We start from the raw sequence: 10,063 nt of genomic DNA on the forward strand, positions 1-10,063 counted from the left end.
AATTATTCCAATGTAGTAGAATTAACTAGTGAAGCCATCAGGTCCTGGGCTTTCATTTGATTACAAATGAAAGACTGATTACAGATTCAGTCTCCTAACTCATTAATGGTCAATTCATTTTTTGCTTTAGAAAAAATATTTTTATTTGGAAATAATTTCACACTTAGAGAAGAGTTGCAAAACAAGGATATTGTCAAATTATAAAATAATCAGAGTGAAAATGCAATCTATGATTTTGATTTAGGAGAAAAATTTGAAAATCAAATATCTGGTAAGGGGTTAATATCCAAAATATACAAAGAATTCCTAAAATTTGAACAAGAAAAAGATGCAAATAATTCAATTAAAAGTTGGACAAAGGACCTGAATAGACATCTTTGCAAAGAAGACCTACAAATGGCCTGCAAGTATATGGAAAAGTGTTCAACATCATTAATTGTCAAAGAAGTGCATATGCAAAACCCCACACCAATTAGGAAAGCTATTATCCAAAAACCAAAAAAAAAAAATTAAAAATAAAAACAAAAAATGACAAATTTTGACAAGGACATATAGCAATTGGAACACTTGTACACGGTTGGTAAAAATGTAAAATGGTGCACCTGCTATGAAAAGCAGCATGGTGGTTCCTAGTCTTTTAAAATACAACTACCATGTGATCCAGCAATACTTCTGCAAACATATCTAAAAGAATTGAAATCAGAATCTCAAAGAGATAAATGTGTTCTCATGTTCATTGTGGTATTATTGACAATAGCCAAGATATGAAAACAACATATTATCATATCAACCTATTATCATAGATGGATGAATAAAGAAAATGTGACACACACATGCAATGAAATATAATTTATCCTTAAAAAGAAAAGGAAATTTTGCGGCCGGATGCGGTGGCTCACACCTGTAATCCCAGCACTTTGGAAGGTCGAGGCAGGTGGATCACGAGGTCAAGAGATCAAGACCATCCTGGCCAACATGGTGAAACCTCATCTCTACTAAAAATACAAAAATTAGCTGGGTGTTGTGGTGCATGCCTGTAGTCTCAGCTACTCGGGAGGCTGAGGCAGGAGAATAGCTTGAACCTGGGAGGTGGAGGTTGCAGTGAGCTGAGATCGCACCACTGCACTCCAGCCTGGTGATAAAGCTAGACTCCGTCTTTAAAAAAAAGGAAATTTTACCATTTATAGTAATATAAATAAACCTGTAGGAAATTTGGCTAAGTGAAGTAAGTCCATTACAGAAGGACACATATTGCATGATCCTGCTTATATTAGGTGTTTAAGATTGTCAAACTCATAAAAGTAGACAGTAGAATAATGGTTAGCAGGGACTAGGGAAAAGGGGATATAAGGAGTTTTTTTCCAATGGGTGTAAATTTCAGGTATGCAAGAGGAAATTCTAGATATCTGTTTTACAGCATAGTGCCTATGGCTAAAAATACTGTGTTTTACATAGAAAAATTGGTCAAGAGAGTAGATTACAAGTTAAATGTTCTTACCACAAAAAAAGAAGAGGTCATTTTGAGGTGATTGATATGTTTATTATCTTGATTGTGGTGATGGTTTTGTAAATGTATGTATACGATCAAGCCAAGCAAATTGCATACACGGATATCTGTATTTTTTTGTGTATCAATTACACCTCTATAAAGATGTTTTAAAATGTTTCACTACTCTACTTATTTGCTCTTTGGTTTTATGCAAATTGTTTAAGTGCTTAATAATTGTTTTAGGGTGAAAAGCTTAATGCAATAATTAAAGTATTAAAATTTATGTAAAATACTTAGAATAGCACTTGGATAAAAAGCGACACAATTCATTACATCTTTATTTATTTAATTCAGCCTTAATTCTGTGCACTTTTTCATATTATCTTGAATGAAATTTGAAAGACTTCAAATTCTACAACATGCTTGATAATCGGACCCCCTGAAACTATAGTATTCACATATTTTACTAGGCACCAATTGCAAATGTGAAGGTAATTTAAGAAAATCAATCATTTACGCTGTCTTTTGAAGAAGTAATACTTGTGCTAATTATTAAAATTGTAACTTAATTTTACTTTTAGTATTATTATGACTAGGCAACTCTGCCATATAATATTCTATATTGTATTTAAGTTAGACAGAAATTAGTCAAAGTGTTAAAAAATAAGAAACACATTAGTGTTTTGCCTTATATTATTTAGTAGAAAATATTTTTAATTTTAATTTTTATTTTTTTTTGAGACAGTGTCCTGCTCTGTCACCCAAGCTGGAGTGCAGTGGTGCAATCTTGGCTCATTGCAAGCTCTGCCTCCCGGGTTCACACCATTCTCCTGCCTCAGCCTCCCAAGTAGCTGGGACTACAGGTGACCACCACCATGCCTGGCTAATTTTTTGTATTTTTAGTAGAGACGGGGTTTCACTGTAGCAAGGGTGGGTCTCAATCTCCTGACCTCATGATTCGCCCACTTCAGCCTCCCAAAGTGCTGGGATTGCAGGTGTTTCTAATTGAGTTTATTTGGATCTTCTCTCTTCTTTACTTGTTTAATCTCATCAATTTTATTTATCTTTTTGAAGAATCAACTTTCTGTTTCATATACGTCTTGTATTTTTGTTCTTGTTATTTGTATCAATTTTATTTAGTTCTTCTCTGATCTTTGTTATTTCTTTCCTTTTGCTGGGTTTAGGTTTTGATGGTTCTTGCTTCTCCAGTTGTGTGAGGTATGATCTTAGATTTTCTATTTGTGCTCTGTCAGACTTTTTGATGTAGGCGTTTAATCCTATGAACTTTCCCCTTAGCACCACCTTTGCTTTGTCCCAGAGATTTTGATAGGTTGTGTCGCTGTTATCATTCAGTTCAAAGAATTTTTTAAATTTTCATCTTGATTTCATTATTGGCCCAACAATCATTCAGGAGCAGGTTATGTAATTTCCATGTATTTGCATGGTTTTGAGGGTTCCTTCTGGAGTTGATTTCCAATTTTATTTCACTGCAGTCTGAGAGCACACTTGATATAATTTAGATTTTCTTAAATTTACTGAGACTTGTTTTCTGGCCCATCATATGGTCTATCTTGGAGAATGTTCTACATGTTGATAAACAGAATGTATGTTCTGCAGTTGTTGGTTAGAATGCTCTTTAAATATCTGTTATGTCCATTTGTTGTAGGGTATAGTTTAATTAAGTCTATGGTTTCTTTGTTGACTTTGTCTTAATAACCTGTCAAGTGCAGTCAATGGAGTATTAAAGTCCTCCACTATTATTATGTTGCTGTCTATCTCATTTATTGGGTCTGATAGTAATTGTTTTGTACATTTTGGAGCTCTAGTGTTAGGTGCGTATATATTTAGAATTGTGATATTTTCCTGTTAGACTGGTCTTTTGTTATCATTATATAATGTCCTTCATTGTCTTTCTTAAATGTTGTTGCTTTAAAGTTTGTTTTGTCTGATATAAGAGTAGCTACTCCTGCTTGCTTTTAGTGTCCATTGCATGGAATATCTTTTCCTACAACTTTACCTTAAGTTTATGTGAGTCCATATGTGTTAGATGAATCTCCTGAAGACAGCAGATACTTGGTTGGTGTATTCTCATCTATTTTGTCATTCTACATCTTTTAAGTAAAGCATTTAGGTCATTCACATTCAGTGTTTGTATTGAGATGTGAGGTGCTATTTTATTCATCATGCTATTTTTTTGCTGAATACCTTTTTTATTTTCATTTTGTTATTGTTACATAGATTCTGTGAGATTTATGCTTTAAGGGGGTTCTATTTGTTGTATTTAAGAATTTGTTTGAAGATGTAGAGCTCCTTTTAGCAGTTCTTGTAGTTCTGGATTGGTAGCGGTGAATTCTCTCAACATTTGTTTGTCTGGAAAATAACACACCTTTTCTTCATTTATGAAGCTTAATTTTGCTAGATACACAATCCTTGGCTGATAATTATTCTGTTTAAGGAGGCTAAAAATAGGACCTCGATCCCTGCTAGCTTGTAGGGTTTCTGCTCAGAAATCTGTTGTTACTCTGATAGGTTTTCCTTTTAGGTTACTTGATGCTTTTGCATCACAATTGTTAAGATTCTTTCCTTCACCTTGACTTTAAATAACTTGATGACTATGTGCCTAAGTGATGATTTTTTTGTGATGAATTTCCCAGGTGTTCTTTAAGCTTCTTGTATTTGGATGTCTAGATCTCTAGGAAGGATGGGGAAGCTTTCCTCAATTATTCCCCCAAATATGTTTTCCAAACTTTTAGATTTCTGTTCTTCCTTGAGAACACCAACTATTCTTAGGTTTGGACATTTAACATGCTCCCAAATTTTTAGGAGGCTTTGTTAAATTCTTTTCTTTTTGCCTTTTAATGGATTGGGTTAATTTGAAAGCCTTGTCTTTGAGCTCCAATGTTCTTTCTTCTGCTTCTTCAATTCTCTTGCTAAGACTTTACAGTGCATTTTGCATTTCTCTTTGCACTTGATTTCTAGAAGTTATAATTTTTTTTTCTTATTTGTGGTATCTATTTCACTGAAGAATTTCCCTTTCATATCCTGTATCACGTATTTGATTTCTTTAAGTCGGACTTCACTTTTCTCTGGTGCCTCCTTAATTAGCTTAATAAGCTAACTGAATTCTTTTTCTGGCATTTCAGAGATTTCATCTTGATTTGGATCTATTGCTGGTGAGCTGATATGATCTTTTGAGGGTGTTAAGACCCTTGTTTTGTCATATTGCCAGAATTGTTTTTCTTGTTTCTCCTCATTTGGGTAGACTATGTCAGAGAGAGGATCTGGGATTGAAGGGCTGCTGTTCAGATTCTTTTGTCTCACGGGGTGCTCCCTTGATGTGGTGTTCTCCACCTTCCCCTAGGAATGAGGCTTCCTGAGAGCTGAACTGTAGTGATTGGTTTTGCTCTTCTGGGTCTAGCCACACAGCAGAGCTACCAGGCTCCAGGCTGGTAATGGAGAGTGCCTGCAGAGAATCCTGTGATGTCATCCATCTTCAGGGCTTGCAGCCATGGATATCAGCACCTGCTCTGGTGGAGGTAGCAAGGGAGTGAAGTGGACTCTGTGAGTGTCCTTGGTTGTGTTTTTGTTTAGTGCTCTGGTTTGGTGTTGGTTGGCCTCCAGGCAAGAGGTGACACTTTCAGGAGTGCCTCAGCTGTGGTCCTATAGAGAAGATGCAAACTTGCCCTAGGGACACCTGGTTAAGTATTCAGGTTTCTCAGGTGGTGGGCAGGGCCATAGAGCTCCCAAGACATTATGACCTTTGTTTTTGGCTACCAGGGTAAGTAGAATAAGACCACCAAGTTGGACAGGGATAGGCATATCTGAGCTCATCCTCTCCTGGGACAGGGCTTGTTGCAGCTGCTGTGGGGTATGGAGGTGTGGTTTCCAGTACAATGGATTTATATTCCCAGGGGGAATCTGGTTGCCTCTGTTGAGTCATACAGGTAACCAAGGAAATGGGGGAAAGTCGCAGGCCTCTCCCCACTCAGTCCTAAAAGATGGCTTCGCTCCCACCATGCCATGCCCTCAAAGCACCAAGTATATTTCCAGGGAGCCTGTGACCAAGACAGACAACTAGCCCCAGACCATGAGCCTGTCTGTTGAGAAAGCAAGCCGACTCACAGTTCTTCTATGTCTCTGGGAGCCTACACTGGTGATTCAGTTCCTTCAAACAGTATACAGATTCTGTCAGCTTTCCTGGTATGTTCCTGCTTTAGTTCTTGGAACAAAAGTTCTTAATATGTGTCTCTACACATTGCTCAGTACATCCAAGTGAGAGCTGCAAGCTAGCCCTGCCTCCTATCCGCCATCTTGATCCTTGTATTTTATTCTCAGAACATAATTTTATTTGCAAAGGACAGAAAGCACTGTCAGTTTTCTATATCACTTGACTGCTTTCAATTCATATTCATTTCTGGTTTTATCTCACTCATTTATTTCTTATAGCTGAATTATTTCTTTTTCTATTTTTAATTACCTTGAGTTTAATTTTCTTTTAATAGTTTTTTAAAGTAGAAGTTTAAACCATTCATTTATTTTTCAATAAAGAAGCTAATTTCATGAATTTCCTTCTAAAACCAATACTTAATAATTTTGTTATCTTATATGTTCCTTATCAGTTAAATCACAAAATTTTCTAATTTGATTTGTGCTATTTGGAAGTTATCGTTCATTTTCCTAAAATTTTGTATTTTGCTTTTCATATTATTGATTTCTAATTTATTTCCAACTTGGCCAGAGAAAATATTATATAATACTGTTCAACATTATTAAAACTTATTATAAATTCCAACATATGGTTCACCTTGTTTAGTGCTCCATGTACACTTACAAAGAAGTGTATTTTGTTGTTAGTTGTAACCATAAGTTTTCTTATAAATGTCATTAATCATATTGAGGAATATAAGTAAACCAACATGAGTAAACCAATTTGGATGACAGTGTTTACATTTTGTATATCTTACATGTAGTTCAATTTTTCTATGCCTTATTAAGAAAGAGATAATGTAATTTTCAATGCTGACTGTAGGCTTGACTACTTTTCTCCTTATCTCTGACATACTTAAATTATATCCTTTAGAGTTCTGGTACCATATTTATACATTGGTAAGACAGTTATATCATTTTGATTAAATTTTTTATCATTAAAAACATTTATCACTTTAAAGATTTCTTTTAAAAAATCTTATAAAAGCCCTTGTTTTAAAGTCTATTTGGTCTGTTATTAATAAAACTCCTCCAGATTTCTTATGCTCACTGCTTGCTTGATGTATATTTTTACATCTTTTCCTTTCAACCTATTTCTATTTTTATTTTTGAAGTGCATTCATTTTGACCAGCATATATTTTGATCTACCTTTTTTCTACCTTTCTTGTTTTCTAATTTTCTTCTCATAAGTGTTCACATTTGTTCATAACTATATGATTCTTGATGTGTTTAGTAATTTTTATTATATACTCATAATTTTAAATTTTAAAATTATGAGTATATGAGAAAAATATAAATTTAAAAGCTACATTTTAAGTGAACTTCAAAATTATTAGTATAGAATAAAAATTACTCAACACTAAATTTAAAGTTACAAGTATATAATAAAAATCACCAAACACTTCAAGACATTTTGCTTTCTTCTGAAAGCCATAAATTTGGTCTGGCAAGCCGATAATTTACAATCTCATCCCTGGTCTTTTCTAAACTTTTAAAAAGTTTATTAGAATGAGTCTAGACAAACTCTTACTCATAGGTTAGAACAGCTCTTCAATATATGTGGCCTTTCTTGTGTGTCAATTAAATTCTTGAGATGCTCGTAAAATATCTCCAAGTGCTATGCTGCTTTCAGAATCTCCTTTCTGTTCATGCCTCCAGGGCTCATAAATGCCTAACCTCCCCAGATCAAATTAAGGGAACAGATAGAGAACAAAATAAGTGTTTGTTTAAACTTTTTAAAATGAAGACATAGTGATCATTCTTTAAATCCAGGTAATGTTGAGAAGACAATTAGTGAAAGAAATCTGGATTACAGGGGCTTACTCAGTTCTAAAATATAAATATTTAGTCTTTAGCTTGTCGATTGCATTTAAATACATGAATAGGCAATATTCTCTGCAGATGTAACCAATCATTTTCTGTAAAAGGCCAGATAGTAAATGTGTTATGCTTTTTGGGTCACATATAGTCATTGTTGCATATTCTTCCTTTCTGGAAAAATAAATCTCTTTAACAAATTTAAAAACCATTTCTAGCTCTAGTCTGTGGACTAGATTTGGCCAATGAGCCATCGTTTACTGATCCTTGTTTTATAACATTTAGCCTGCAAAGTGGAAGACATAGAGCTAGATTAGACACAGTATAGTTTATCAATTACAATATAAGGGTATATGAAGCATGTGCATACAGACTGAGGTAGGCTAGTAGATACGGTGGTAAGAACTAGTGGAAGTTCTTATCTGAATTCTTCAGTTTTCTCAGTGGGAGTCAAAAAGAGGGAGAGAGAGTTTTAGGTTTCAGGGGAGGAGAAAACTTGTACAACCACCACCTAAGCCTGTGGGATAATAAATAGACTAGGGGCAAACAATGTGATTACCCATATATCATGAGAGACCCATCTAATATTAATGTTCAGGGATTTTAATGTCATATAATTAAAAATATGGATTGTATAATAGATAGTGAAAATGTAGTACAATCAAATAATAGTAGGTAAATATGTGTAAAAAAATATTGAAGACATGGTGGTGGTTGAAAGATGATACTTAAAACTCGGTGCTGGCCGAGAGCGTGACTTGCCTGTTCCGCGTTGCTTCCCCCGCGCTGCCTGCTCGCGCCGCCGGTGCAGCCATGTCGGAGGAGAAGCCCAAGGAGGGCGTGAAGACAGAGAAAGACCACGTCAACCTGAAGGTGGCCGAGCAGGATGGCTCCGTGGTGCAGTTCAAGATCAAGAGGCACACACCACTGAGCAAGCTGATGAAGGCCTGCTGCGAGAGGCAGGGCTTGTCAGTGAGACAGATTACATTCAGGTTTGACCGGCAGTCAATTAATGAAACCGACACTCCAGCACAGCTGGAGATGGAGGACGAGGACACCATCCACGTGTTCCAGCAGCAGACAGGAGGTGCGCCGGAGAGCAGCCTGGCAGGGCATGGTTTCTAGAGGGCCCGTCCCCAACCCGGGCCGTCCGTCCTTGCATTGCTGTTGAATGGTGGTGAGCACGTGACCATGCCGACCACAAAGGCGTCTGCGGAAACTCGAGGACATTCACCGCAATGATTTTCCTCTCTTTGATGTACTTCAAGTGCAACTCAAAACTATATCTGTAGGGATGAATCTGCAACTTAAATTGGGCCAATCAGAATTCTTATCTTTGTTCAGCTAAAATGAGTTGCAAGGTATTTTGGGTTTTTTTGTGTGTTCACTTGTGTTTTTCCCCCCTCCTAAAACATTTTTTTAACCCCAAAATTATAGCCTGAATGTTCGCTTTTAGTCTGGCCAGGGATCTGACTCCTGAGTTGGCTGCCTCCTCCCTGCTCACTCCAGTCACATAGAGAATTGATGTTTTTCGCGGTAGGGGTGTGGCTGTTGGACAGCTAATGGGGGCAAGGTGGGTAGGGAGGATAGACTGTCACTTGCTTTTATAGGCACAGGTGATTAAAATGCTAAATATTGCAAATGTATGCTTTGTCAGTATATGGAAAAGTTGAAGGGAAAATACTGGAATGCTTCTTCAAAGGTTAAAAAATAACTGGGTCCTTTGGTAATTTGACCCCACGTGCTCTCTGGCCCTCAAGCATGTAATCTCGGGGTCTGAGGCCCAGGACCCACCCCCCTGCCACCCCTCCCACCCCACTCCCTGCTCAGTACCTGGCGTTGGTACACAGGCAAGGATTGGCAAAACCAAAATTGGCTTTTCTCTGCCTCTTAATATTGAAGACATTCCCACATTTCTCATTTGGTAATGGTGTTGTGACCTCAGATTTCTTCCAGTATTTGCTTCTGATGAATAATTATGGTCTATACATAAAAAAAGTAAGATTAAGTATTGCTGAATTTGCAGTTACGTTGTCATGTAAAAGAGCTACTTCCAAGTGTGGTTACAAATGAACCCATGGAATGATGACTTCATGTTCTTCTCATGGGTTTGTGCCATGCTGCTTTCCAACATGTATTGAATTTATGCATTAGTTTGGTGATTTCAGTTCTGTGAAATATTTTGGGATCTATACCAACTAAACATTTTCATAGTTCTGCCTATTGTCCTTCCCCGAGGCTCCATTGCTGCTTGGTGGCCATTCTCTGCCTTTTTATAGTCACCTGAACAACAACCCATCATTTCTTGCTTGCTTGAAATTTTGCTGAAATGTTCGTATTTCCTGTTTGGTGTATGAGCTCGGGTGGGATGTTTGTTGGCTCTGTTGTGTTTATTCACCAATTTGTACATTATTTGTTGTCCTTTACTACTGTAAATAGTAAATATAGTTTGGTATTCTAAAAAAAAATAAAAATAAAAAATAAAATAAAATAAAAACAACCCTGAAGCAAAAGTTCAGTAATGATCTTGATGAGCTTCTAGACCCTGT

The 10,063-nt window shown here is 36.4% G+C and overlaps 1 pseudogene; it reads left to right on the forward strand.

Annotated features, from left to right (window-relative positions):
* Positions 1-8,327: 8,327 nt before the first annotated feature.
* On the forward strand, positions 8,328-8,639 carry LOC108521070 (small ubiquitin-related modifier 3 pseudogene; annotated as a pseudogene).
* Positions 8,640-10,063: the final 1,424 nt, after the last annotated feature.

Source organism: Rhinopithecus bieti, unplaced genomic scaffold (genome assembly GCF_001698545.2).
Source record: "Rhinopithecus bieti isolate Rb0 unplaced genomic scaffold, ASM169854v2 scaffold_53640, whole genome shotgun sequence".
Lineage (NCBI taxonomy): Eukaryota > Metazoa > Chordata > Mammalia > Primates > Cercopithecidae > Rhinopithecus > Rhinopithecus bieti.